Source organism: Schistocerca americana, chromosome 3 (assembly GCF_021461395.2).
Source record: "Schistocerca americana isolate TAMUIC-IGC-003095 chromosome 3, iqSchAmer2.1, whole genome shotgun sequence".
NCBI lineage: Eukaryota > Metazoa > Arthropoda > Insecta > Orthoptera > Acrididae > Schistocerca > Schistocerca americana.
The window spans coordinates 785,622,097-785,635,180 of NC_060121.1; positions in this window are offsets into that span (position 1 = coordinate 785,622,097).

The window sequence follows — 13,084 nt, forward strand, 5'->3', positions numbered from 1 at the left end:
GCCAGGATAGCCGAGAGCGCTAATGCGCTGCTTCCTGGAATCGGGTAGGCGCGCCTGCCCCGGATCGAATCCGTCCGGCGAATTAACGACGAAGGCCGGTATGCCAGCCAGCCTGGATGTGGTGTTAGGCGGTTTTCCACATCCCGCTAGGTGAATACTGGGCTGGTCCCCCAGTTCCTTCTCAGTTAGACGACTCACAGACATTTGAAAACGTTCGCACTATTTCATGCTCACACTAGACACAGACAGCTGGGGCACACTGCTTCCGTCCCGGGGGGTTCGGGGTGGCGGCAGGAAGGGCATCCGGCCACCCTCTGCAGTTAACACTGCCAACTCCGTCATAACAAAGCCGACTCCGCGTTGGAGCGGGACAAAGGCCCGAGATAGAAAGAAAGAAATTATAGGATTACGTGGGCATAGTCTGCTGCAGAGCCCAACATTCAACAAGGTACGTTATGCGGCGTGCTCCGCAACATTTGTGACTGCACCAGGATTGTGCTCTTTCGCCAGATCTCCCACACATCGTAGCTTATCCTGTGTTACAGGGCGAGCAAGCCTTCGAACTCCATGGTCTGTGACGAGGCGTGGACGTTGAACACCTTGTCGCCTACTTACGGTTTTACTGTCCGTCAACCCCATTCTAAAGACAACGACAGTAACACGCGAAGAGCAGAAATACATGTAATAAGAAGCAAAATATTGGCTGACTCTAGTAGGAGCGTGCACTGTTGGAATTGTGACGGCAAATCACATCGTGATGTACAACCCCTGCCTTTGTAATATCTGCGATTTGTGTTAGGTGAGTATTTCTACGATGCTTTTGCGCTTACTGTACGAACTGCTCTTTTCTGGATCTTCTGTCACCTCTACTAAGCCGTCTAGTAGGGATGGTAAACTGGAGACCAGTGCTCATGCATTTAGTCTAATTGGGGGGAATGCAGTTCCTGTCGATTCTTGTAGTGAATCTCAGTCTAGCACCTGACTCGCCCAGGGTTGGCTCTATGTGGTGATTCGCTTCAAAATATTTAATGGATGTGAGTTTTCATGAGTATTCCGAAATCGTGTAATCAATCAGTAATCTATCATCACATATAAAATGTAGCCGGCGGTACATTTAGAGTCTTTATGGGTTGTGGTGAATGCTAATCATTTGTATACCTAATCATGCCGCCTTCATGGTGTTGCAGTTTTAACGGGAAAGCAGGAGGATCTTCCAATCGCAACGTCATTTGACTGGTTACAGACTCCCGCATGGAGGACAGAAATAGGCATTCGTGGCATAGAGAAGCAACTGAAAGAGCTGAAAGCAAAAAAAGTCGCCAGCTCCAGATGGAATCCCAATTCGGCCGTACAGAGAGTACTGCGTGGTGCCCTTGCTTATCGCAAATCTCTCACTCAGCACAAAGTCCCAAGCGACTGGAAAAAAAACGCAGGTGACTGTTGTACATAAGAAAGGCACAAGAACGGACTAGCATAGCTACAGACCAATACTATTAAGATCAGTTTGCTGCAGAAAATTTGAGCACATCGTCAGTTCGCTTATAATAAATTCCCTTGAAACAGAAAAGCTTCTATTCACAAATCAGCACAGATTTAGCATCGACTTTTGAGAAATTCAGCTTGTCCTTTTCTCACACGATATCGTACGAACCATGCATGGAGGTAAACTGGTGGATTCCATATTCTTCCTAGATTTCCGGAAAGCTTTTCAATGCTGCCCCACTGCAGACTATTAACGAAGGCACGAGCTTATGGTTATGGTTCCCAGATACTTGAGTGGCTCGAACGCACTTTAAACCGTTTAGCTCAATACGTTGTCCTCGATGGTTAATGTTAATTAGAGACAAATGTATCGTTAGGAGCGCACCAGGGAAGAGTGTTACGACCACTCTTATCCTCTGTATACGTAAATGATGTGACGGACAAAGTGAGCAGCAATTTACGGCTGTTTGATGACGTTTTGGTGTGCTTGAATGTGTCGTTGAGTCCCTGTAGGAGTATGCTAGATGACTTAGAATTCCTAGTTGGTGTGATGAATGGCTGTTAGTTCTAAACGTAGAAAAATGTATCCAGAATGAGATTTTCACTCTGCAGCGGAGTGTGCGCTGATATGAAACTTCCTGGCAGATTAAAACTGTGTGCCGGACCGAGACTCGAACTCGGGACCTTTGCCTTTCGCGGGCAAGGGCTCTACCGACTGAGCTACCCAAGCACGACTCACGCCCCGTCCCCACAGCTTTACTTCTGCCAGTACCTCCTCTCCTACCTTCCAAACTTAAAAGAAGCTCTCCTGCGAAAGGCAAAGGTCCCGAGTTCGAGTCTCGGTCCGGCACACAGTTTTAATCTGCCAGGAAGTTTCGTAGAGAAATGTAATTTAATGCGGATGAGTAGGAATACAGCATCAGTAGAGTGCTGTTTGACACGGTCACTTCAATTTAATGTCTAGGTGTAACAATGGAAAGCCATATGGAATGGAAAGAGTGCGCCAGGTTGGTTGTATGGAAGCCGAATGCTCGACTTCGTTTTAGGGAACTGGGTGTCTGTGTTGTCCTCATGATCTCATCCCCATTCGGGAAGTGGCGAGACTGGAAACGGAAAGATGTGGAACTTATACTGGCGCTGATGAGGACGGTGTTGAGCGCCCCACAAACCAACATCGTCATCATCATCAACTTCGTTTTATTGGGAAAATTCTAGAGAAGTGTAGCTTACCCATAAAAGAGACGGCGTGTAAAACGCTGGTGTGACCCATTCTTGATTATTGTTGAAGCATTTGAGATTTCCAGCACATCAGATTAAAGGAAGACGTAGATGCAATTTAAAGACGTGCTGCTAGATTTCTTAGAGGAAGGTTCAATCAGCAAGTATTGCGGGGATAATTTCGTGAACTTAAATTGGAATTCATGCGAGAACTTAGGGCTCGTACGCAAACTTTTAGACACTCTTTTTCCCTCGTTCTGTTGTGAGTGGAACAAAAAAGGTTCAAATGGCTCTGAGCACTATGCGACTTAACTTCTGAGGTCATCAGCCGCCTAGAACGTAGAACTAATAAAACCTAACTAACCTAAAGACATCACACACATCCATGCTTGAGGCAGGATTCGAACCTGCGACCGGAGCGGTCTCTCGGCTCCAGACTGTAGCGCCTAGAATTGCACGGCCACTCCGGCCGGCTGCAACAAGAATGGAAATGACTAGTAGTAGTACGTGGTACCCTCCGCCGTGCGCCGTATAGTGGCTTGAGGAGTACGCATGTAGATATAGATGGAGATACTGTCAATAACAACGGCCGCTCAATACTCCCTTGGGATACGCCCAAGCCACATTTACATCTGAAAATTCCTTTCCGTTGAAAACACCACCCTTTGTTCCTAATGCTTTGAACTGGAATCATATTGAGATTTCACAGTGAAGTCAGCACACTAAACTCAGTAACTGAGAAAGAATGTGAAAGAAACGCGGGTTTCTCACTGACACGTCTGCGTATTTTTGCACTACATTTTTTAATTAATTACATTTTGCATAAATTTATGAGCTGCTCTGGCAATGCGGATGGCGAGGGCGGGTGAAGGTTTTAAGACCATGCTGGAAGTTTTCTGATTTCTGCAGCAGTGGTGCCGACGGGTTTCTGCAAGCGGCTATCCGCGTTACTTCCTGCCGCCAAAACGTTGCCGCATTCCGCCCCCCGGGGCGGTGGGGCCGTGCCCGCCTTTGGCAACCTCTTGCGGTGAGAACCAACCGACATTTCCGCAGTTGTGCCAGTACTGTTAACTTTACGGCTCGCCTAGCGGTTCATTGCGCCCTGAGCACGTCAGTGTGTAGCTAACTTGTTCCCGTGTCAGGAGGACAATTTCTGTCCTGACAGAATTCTTACTGCTGTCCTCCCATATTGTGCAAATCGCGAGTAGTGTCGCAGTGCTCCTAGAAAGTCCCTTGGTATGAGTACCACAATGTTTTTCAGGATCTGTTTTCAGCCTCCTTTACATTACGAATATTAAGGATAGTTCTATTAACAAATGGCTCTGAGCACTATGGAACTTAACTTCTGACGTCCTCAGTCCCCTAGAACTTAGAATTACGTAAACCTAACTAACCTAAGGAAATCACACACATCCATGCCCGAGGCAGGGTTCGAACCTGCGACCGCAGCGGTAGAGCGGTTCCAGACTGTAGCGCCTAGAGCCGCTCGGCCACCCAGGCCGGCTTCTATTAACAGCACGCACTGTCTAAAGAGTCTGTGTTGGTCCCAATTGGCGAGCAAATAGCACTGGCTTGTCTTGTAGCACTGCGTAGTTGTACAAAGACCAGGCATTTGCTAATGCTCCTCCATTCTTTCTTAGTATTCAGGTAAGATGGCGTTTTTGTTACGATCAAAAATATCACAAAACACCCAGTAATTTAGGAAGTGTTAACCAAACAGTCACTGTGGTTTGATTTATTGCATTAGCTGTTAAGTCTACATTGTACTACTGCTCCTTTGTCTACGTGTTAGTAACTGTGATGAGATCGAACAATATACACTCCTGGAAATTGAAATAAGAACACCGTGAATTCATTGTCCCAGGAAGGGGAAACTTTATTGACACATTCCTGGGGTCAGATACCTCACATGATCACACTGACAGAACCACAGGCACATAGACACAGGCAACAGAGCATGCACAATGTCGGCACTAGTACAGTGTATATCCACCTTTCGCAGCAATGCAGGCTGCTATTCTCCCATGGAGACGATCGTAGAGATGCTGGATGTAGTCCTGTGGAACGGCTTGCCATGCCATTTCCACCTGGCGCCTCAGTTGGACCAGCGTTCGTGCTGGACGTGCAGACCGCGTGAGACGACGCTTCATCCAGTCCCAAACATGCTCAATGGGGGACAGATCCGGAGATCTTGCTGGCCAGGGTAGTTGACTTACACCTTCTAGAGCACGTTGGGTGGCACGGGATACATGCGGACGTGCATTGTCCTGTTGGAGCAGCAAGTTCCCTTGCCGATCTAGGAATGGTAGAACGATGAGTTCGATGACGGTTTGGATGTACCGTGCACTATTCAGTGTCCCCTCGACGATCTCCAGTGGTGTACGGCCAGTGTAGGAGATCGCTCCCCACACCATGATGCCGGGTGTTGGCCCTGTGTGCCTCGGTCGTATGCAGCCCTGATTGTGGCGCTCACCTGCACGGCGCCAAACACGCATACGACCATCATTGGCACCAAGGCAGAAGCGACTCTCATCGCTGAAGACGACACGTCTCCATTCGTCCCTCCATTCACGCCTGTCGCGACACCACTGGAGGCGGGCTGCACGATGTTGGGGCGTGAGCGGAAGACGGCCTAACGGTGTGCGGGACCGTAGCCCAGCTTCATGGAGACGGTTGCGAATGGTCCTCGCCGATACCCTAGGAGCAACAGTGTCCCTAATTTGCTGGGAAGTGGCGGTGCGGTCCCCTACGGCACTGCGTAGGATCCTACGGTCTTGGCGTGCATCCGTGCGTCGCTGCGGTCCGGTCCCAGGTCGACGGGCACGTGCACCTTCCGCCGACCACTGGCGACAACATCGATGTACTGTGGAGACCTCTCGCCCCATGTGTTGAGCAATTCGGCGGTACGTCCACCCGGCCTCCCGCATGCCCACTATACGCCCTCGCTCAAAGTCCGTCAACTGCACATACGGTTCACGTCCACGCTGTCGCGGCATGCTACCAGTGTTAAAGACTGCGATGGAGCTCCGTATGCCACGGCAAACTGGCTGACACTGACGGCGGCGGTGCACAAATGCTGCGCAGCTAGCGCCATTCGACGGCCAACACCGCGGTTCCTGGTGTGTCCGCTGTGCCGTGCGTGTGATCATTGCTTGTACAGCCCTCTCGCAGTGTCCGGAGCAAGTATGGTGGGTCTGACACACCGGTGTCAATGTGTTCTTTTTTCCATTTCCAGGAGTGTATATGTCAACCACAGAACATTCCGTCAAGCATACTCATCGTTGCGGCCGTCAATTCAGAAATACCTACTGCCGAGTAACAGCAATTGAGAGAGTCGCAAAAGCATTTGAAGTAACCAAAATAGGCCTATACAGCCTTACTACGGAAGTACTGGAATTCAGTGCAACAAGCGTGCAAATGTGCATGACCATTTCTGACATGTCATCTGCCAAAAGAGATAAAACTGCTGCCAGATGACAGAGGAAAGCGAAGGGGTCGAAATCTGGAGTACTTTCATCGCTTATCACTGGTGAAGAACGCTGTTGAAGTGAAGCAGAAGCGTAAGGGGAAGTAAAACAGAAAGAGAACAGATCTCGTGGAACAAAAAAACTTCGTTTCACAAAAATAAAATTTGTAGTAGCTCCTCAGAAAAATCGTTCTCAAAAAAGGGGTAGAGACATTCTAACAGAATTATTGTGGTCCTTGGGAGAGCAAGCCACGATAAGACTATTCCACCTGGTGTGTAACCGATACAGAGTATTAGGGGTATACTAGCCGGCCGAAGTGGCCGTGCGGTCAAAGGCGCTGCAGTCTGGAACCGCAAGACCGCTACGGTCGCAGGTTCGAATCCTGCCTCGGTCATGGATGTTTGTGATGTCCTTAGGTTAGTTAGGTTTAATTAGTTCTAAGTTCTAGGGGACTAATGACCTTAGTAGTTGAGTCCCATAGTGCTCAGAGCCATTTTTTATTAGGGGTATACTGTTAACAATGGTGCCTCAATATGTACCCACTTCAATGTGGTAGTTTTACTCTTCATCTACCAACTGTCCCGAAAACATGACACATAATTTATTATCTGATATTTTCTGCACGGTCGTAGCTGCACCATTAAGTGGACTACGCCTGTCAGTATAGACTAATCGTTTTGAATCCATGCACCCACACTTAAATACTTGACCTGCTGCCAAGGAGAAAATGAGCATTAATTGCTTGCTCTTGCCACTATCCAACCTGAAAACATACTACTCCTAATAGCTATAATTTTATTTGTCTGCAAATGAAATAAGTAATGATGTAATGTTGTTCAGTACACTATGCTCAGTAGCGAATAAAAATGTCTGCATTTATACCCATAATGCCCTGTATAAGACAGGCAAAACATCTTCAGACTTCAATAAGAATGAAATTATCTCAAATCCAAAGAAGGCAATTGATGATGGGTGTGAATATATTAATCGTTTTAATAATTAATCATCGTTACAAAATACTGATATGAACTGTGTACGGAAGAATAAAAAAACTGGTAGAAAGGGACATCAATGTAGGAGCAATTTGGGTTCTGGAGAAATGTCGTAACACGCGAGACAGTACTGACCCTACAACTTATATGATACGTTAAGGAAAGCTAACATACGTTTATAGCTTTTATTGATTAGAAGAACGCTTTTGACAATGTACAGTAGAATACACACATTGCCATACTAAAGACAGCAGGGATAAAGCAAACGGAGTGAAAATTTATTTACAGATTGTACAGAAAAAAAACTGCATCTATAAGATCCAAAGGACAGGAAAGGTAAGTAATGGTTGAGCTGCCCACAGTGTAATTCAGTCTGTACATTGAGAAAGCAGTAAATCAAATTAAAGGAGAAATTTTGAGATGGAATTAAAGTACAGAAAGAAAATTAAAAACTTTGATAATTGTCGTAACATAGTAATTCCGCACAATGGTGCAAAGAATTTGGAAGAGCATTCCAGTGGAATGGGCAGTTACTTGCAAAGAGGAACTGAAAAATGTAAAACATAGATAATGGAATGTAATCGAATTTAATCAGACGATGCTGACGGAATTAGATTAGGAAATGAGACACTACAAATAGGAGATCTGTTTTATTACGGTATACTGATAATTTTTACTTTTAGGCCGTCAAACTACAGCTGAATGAAATACAATTTTCGTGCCATATGCGTTTTGCCTTTGTTCTCTGCAAGGCATCTTCAGTGGCCTCAAATATGTAGATATTTTTACTATGTAGTTTATATTTTGGGACGATGTATATATAGTTTAAAAACAGTTCTGGGGGATGGTTTTTCTATGGCGTATTAATATTTTAAATTTTACTTACAGGGTCCGTGGATGATTTTCTACATGCTGTGGTTTTATTCAATTTTATGCGCTCTTCTTCTTCTTATAATTGCCGTTTGGGTATTTTTGTTTTCCACAATTCACAGTACTAGGATCTGAACACTTGTTTGATGTCATGTTTTGATGTGTGTTGCCGACTGTCGGATATTATTGCCGAAGATCGAATATTACTGCCAATTGTATATTTTGAGATAAGTGTGGTCTGTTTGTGTATGCATGTGTAGTGTGTGTGTGTGTGCTTGTGTGTGTGTGTGTGTGTAGGGGGGGGGGGTTACGAGAGGGCGGGAAGAGAGAGAGAGAGAGAGAGAGAGAGAGAGAGAGAGAGAGAGAGAGAGAGAGAGAGTGGAAGATATGTATTTGTTGTAATGTATTGCATGTGCAAGAGGGATGATTTTTGTCTTATAATTTCCTTTATTAGGTGTAATAGGGAGTCTGTACTGATGTGTGTTTGTTCATTTATCACATGTTTGTTTTCAACAATGGCTTTGTCTTACACCAAACAAATAATGTCATCCACATATCTGCACCAATATATGATGTTAAATCTTTAATAACTGGTTATCTTTTCAGTTATCTAGTTTTCTAGATGACTGATAAAAATGTTTGCTAATGTCCCTAATATTGAGGATCTCAACGGCAGTCCATCGCTTCGGAGATAATATTCATTCTCGAGTTGGAAGTAGTTTTGTTTGGTTGGTAGTCTCAGCAAATTTGTTATTTCTGTTATTGCTTCTATAGTAAGGTTGGTGTGCGATGTGAGATTTTGTTCTATGATTTCTATTATTTCTGTGATTGGGATGAAAGTATACATCTTTTCTATGTAGAATGAAATCAGTGATGTTATATGTGGCACCTGCATGTTCTACATATGTTCTATTAGGTGTTCTGTGTTTATCACTGTTCTGTTGCTTTCTGTTTTTTAGTGTTTTCTGATTAACTTTTGCAGACGTTTGGCTGTGTGGTTTTTGGGGCTTTCCTGAAGTAAATGACAGCTCTCATTGGTGTACCGTCTTCATGTATCTTTGGTTGGCTGTGGAATGTCGGTGCTTGTGGGTTTTTCTATGCTACGTAATATTTCCATTTATCAGCGAGTGCATGTTCAATGTTTTTCCGTGTTCGTTTCAGGTTTGCCTGATACGTTTAACTGAGTCTGATTTAAGTTTTTGTATGGCGTTGGAACTTGTGTATTCCTTAGTTTTTGTGATGTATGCCGGCCGCGGTGGTCTAGCGGTTCTGGCGCTGCAGTCCGGAACCGCAGGACTGCTACGGTCGCAGGTTAGAATCCTACCTCGGGCATGGGTGTGTGTGATGTCCTTAGGTTAGTTAGGTTTAAGTAGTTCTAAGTTCTAGGGGACTTATGACCTAAGATGTTGAGTCCCATAGTGCTCAGAGCCATTTTTTTGTGATGTATTGTTCTTTGTACATAAATACTATTGCATTTCCCTTGTCTGCTCTTGTTATTACAATGTTATTGTTCATTAACTTTTGTTTTAAGGTTTTCATGCTGGGTGCTTCTGTTTCGGTTGTTCTTATGTGACTTCTTTGTTTGTTTTATTATGCTTTTTATTTCTTTTTTACTAATTCTCTTGTCAGACCTATGTTTATTTCACAATTATTTTGTTGTTCTTCACATGTAGGATGTGTTCAGTTTCTACAATGAGATTTTTTATGTATTGGTTGTTTAACTTGCTGTTGTTGCAGTATTTCAACTCTTTTTCCAATAGCATTTTTTTCGTGTAGTTATGTGTCTGTTAGGTTAACTAAATGTGGGTGGAATGTGTGTTGGTGTTGTTGTGGTTTCACATTCCAAATGTAAATGTATTTTTGTGTCTTTTTTATTGTTAGTTTCATTATTTTCTGTTTACGCTTGTTTTGTAAATGTTTCAATGTTATGTACCTTGGGGTTCAATTTTTTTCTATTAGTACGATGAGAACTGTGCTATTTCTGAAAGAGTCTCACAGAGTATCATGTTTAGGTATTGTTTTTTGAATATAGTATCTTAATCTCATTTAGCAGCCTATGCCGTTCTGCAAAACTGTTTTTAACCTTTAAATTAATGTAACTTGAAATTAAATCACTCTTTTTGCAAGTTTTGTTGAATTTTATGTGCTGTATCGTCTTATGAAGCCTCAGATGTATTTTCTTGAACGTGGTCTATATGTTGACAGGGAGTGCTTGACAGTGATGTGTTAACATCTTCGACTTATTTTGTTTTGTCGTCCTCAGTTACAAGTAATATTACGGTAACGTAACATACAGATTGTCTGTACCACGAAAAAAAAATTAAAGGGGAATTTGTTAGCAGCTGATATAAATTTACGTGTTAGGAAGTCTTTTCTGAAGGTATTTCTCTGGAATGTGGCCCTTTGAGGAGTGAAACGTGGATTATAAGCAGGTCAGACAAGCAGTGAACAGAGGCTTTTGAAATGGTATAGAAGAATGCTGAAAATTAGATGGGTACAGCGAGTGATTAATGAGGATTTAGTACTGAATGTAATTGGAGAGAAAGGAATTTATGGCAGAATTTTATTAAAAGAGGGGAACGGTTGACAGAATAAATTCTCAGAAATGAAGGAATCGTCTGTTTGATAATGGAGGTAAATGTCAGGATTCAAAATTGTAGAGGGAGAACGACAGATGTATACAATAAGCAGCGTCAAATGCATGTAGCTTGTCGTAATTATTCGGAGATGGGTAGGCTGGCACCAGATAGAATAGTGTGGACGCCATGAAACCAGATTTCGGACTGAAGACCATCAGAACAGTTCCAACAACGATGACTGAATATAGCATGATAAATATAAGGAAACGTGGCGTGGATCCAGATTATGAAGTTTTAGGACGTTATATCTATAGCTGCTGCTGAAAAGTTTGACCTGTGAGTTCTTGCCCGATTAAGTGCACCCTTATATACCTTTGCGGGTAAGTATGCGCAATTAAGGATTACGTACTCTCGTTCTTTTTGTGTCTATCTTAATAGTTAGTATGCTTTTATTGTTGCAACGATTGATGTGTAGGAGCTTAAAGGACAGGTAAATAGATTGCCACATTCTTCCTTAATTGTTCATTCTTACCTGAACTTCTCTTGCGAAAATCAACGAGCTTGGAGAAAATCCATATGCACAATAAGCAAAGCTCCTAGTCATTCTAACTGGTAGGTGGGGATGCGCATTACTGAACAAACATAAGGAAGTGGTGTGAGTTTGAAAGTAAACCAAAATAAATCGAAACCAATTCACAGTAAGTTGAGTTCACCGTAGATCATTATAAATTTGCTAGTCTTCATTTGCCAGTACCACAGCGTTTGAGCTGCAAGTGCGTGCATTACCTGCATGAAATATCACATGGCCTGAATTCACTTTTCACAGCGGGCTGAAGGCCCGTGGCGTCACGTCACATGAGCAAATAATGTGTGAAACTTCATAGGCTATTAAAAAAAAATAAAAAAATAAAAAAAAAATAAAAAAACTGCGATCCTACAGAAGAAATAAATTCTGCTTCCAGTTCATAGTGTTTCCGATAATCATCCATCATGTGAACTATAGAAAAGACGTCCGGGAAAGCCTGATTGATTTAATTAAATAATAACTTATTATTACCAATTAGTCTCTGATTCCACGTTACCGATTATGTCATCAGAAAGGTACCTTCAGAGAGAATGTTGCGCCAGCTGACCAACTGACCACCCATGAGATGACGGTAACTGGCGCACGTAGTGCGACGAAAACTTCTAATTCTAACATACATCAAACAAAAAGAATACAGCGAAAAGTGAGTATTATAACTGAATTAATCGGACGAATTAGAAACTGTGAACATAATATTCAGTAACGCGATAAAATTTGTACCAGTAATTTCCACTTATCAAACAAGGATGCAAACTCTACATCTACAGATATCATTTGCAAACTCCTGTTAACTGCATGGCAGAAGGTACTGTACTTTGTACCATGTATTAAGATTTATACTCCTATCGCTGACGCATGTAGCGCGAGCAGGATGTTTGCCTAAATGGCTCTGCAGACTCTGTAATTAGTCTACGCTTGTCTTCGATCTCTGCGGGACCGATAAGTACACGATTGCAGTATATTCCTGGTTTCCTCTCGTAATAATACACTCCTGGAAATGGAAAAAAGAACACATTGACACCGGTGTGTCAGACCCACCATACTTGCTCCGGACACTGCGAGAGGGCTGTACAAGCAATGATCACACGCACGGCACAGCGGACACACCAGGAACCGCGGTGTGGGCCGTCGAATGGCGCTAGCTGCGCAGCATTTGTGCACCGCCGCCGTCAGTGTCAGCCAGTTTGCCGTGGCATACGGAGCTCCATCGCAGTCTTTAACACTGGTAGCATGCCGCGACAGCGTGGACGTGAACCGTATGTGCAGTTGACGGACTTTGAGCGAGGGCGTATAGTGGGCATGCGGGAGGCCGGGTGGACGTACCGCCGAATTGCTCAACACGTGGGGCGTGAGGTCTCCACAGTACATCGATGTTGTCGCCAGTGGTCGGCGGAAGGTGCACGTGCCCGTCGACCTGGGACCGGACCGCAGCGACGCACGGATGCACGCCAAGACCGTAGGATCCTACGCAGTGCCGTAGGGGACCGCACCGCCACTTCCCAGCAAATTAGGGACACTGTTGCTCCTGGGGTATCGGCGAGGACCATTCGCAACCGTCTCCATGAAGCTGGGCTACGGTCCCGCACACCGTTAGGCCGTCTTCCGCTCACGCCCCAACATCGTGCAGCCCGCCTCCAGTGGTGTCGCGACAGGCGTGAATGGAGGGACGAATGGAGACGTGTCGTCTTCAGCGATGAGAGTCGCTTCTGCCTTGGTGCCAATGATGGTCGTATGCGTGTTTGGCGCCGTGCAGGTGAGCGCCACAATCAGGACTGCATACGACCGAGGCACACAGGGCCAACACCCGGCATCATGGTGTGGGGAGCGATCTCCTACACTGGCCGTACACCACTGGTGATCGTCGAGGGGACACTGAATAGTGCACGGTAC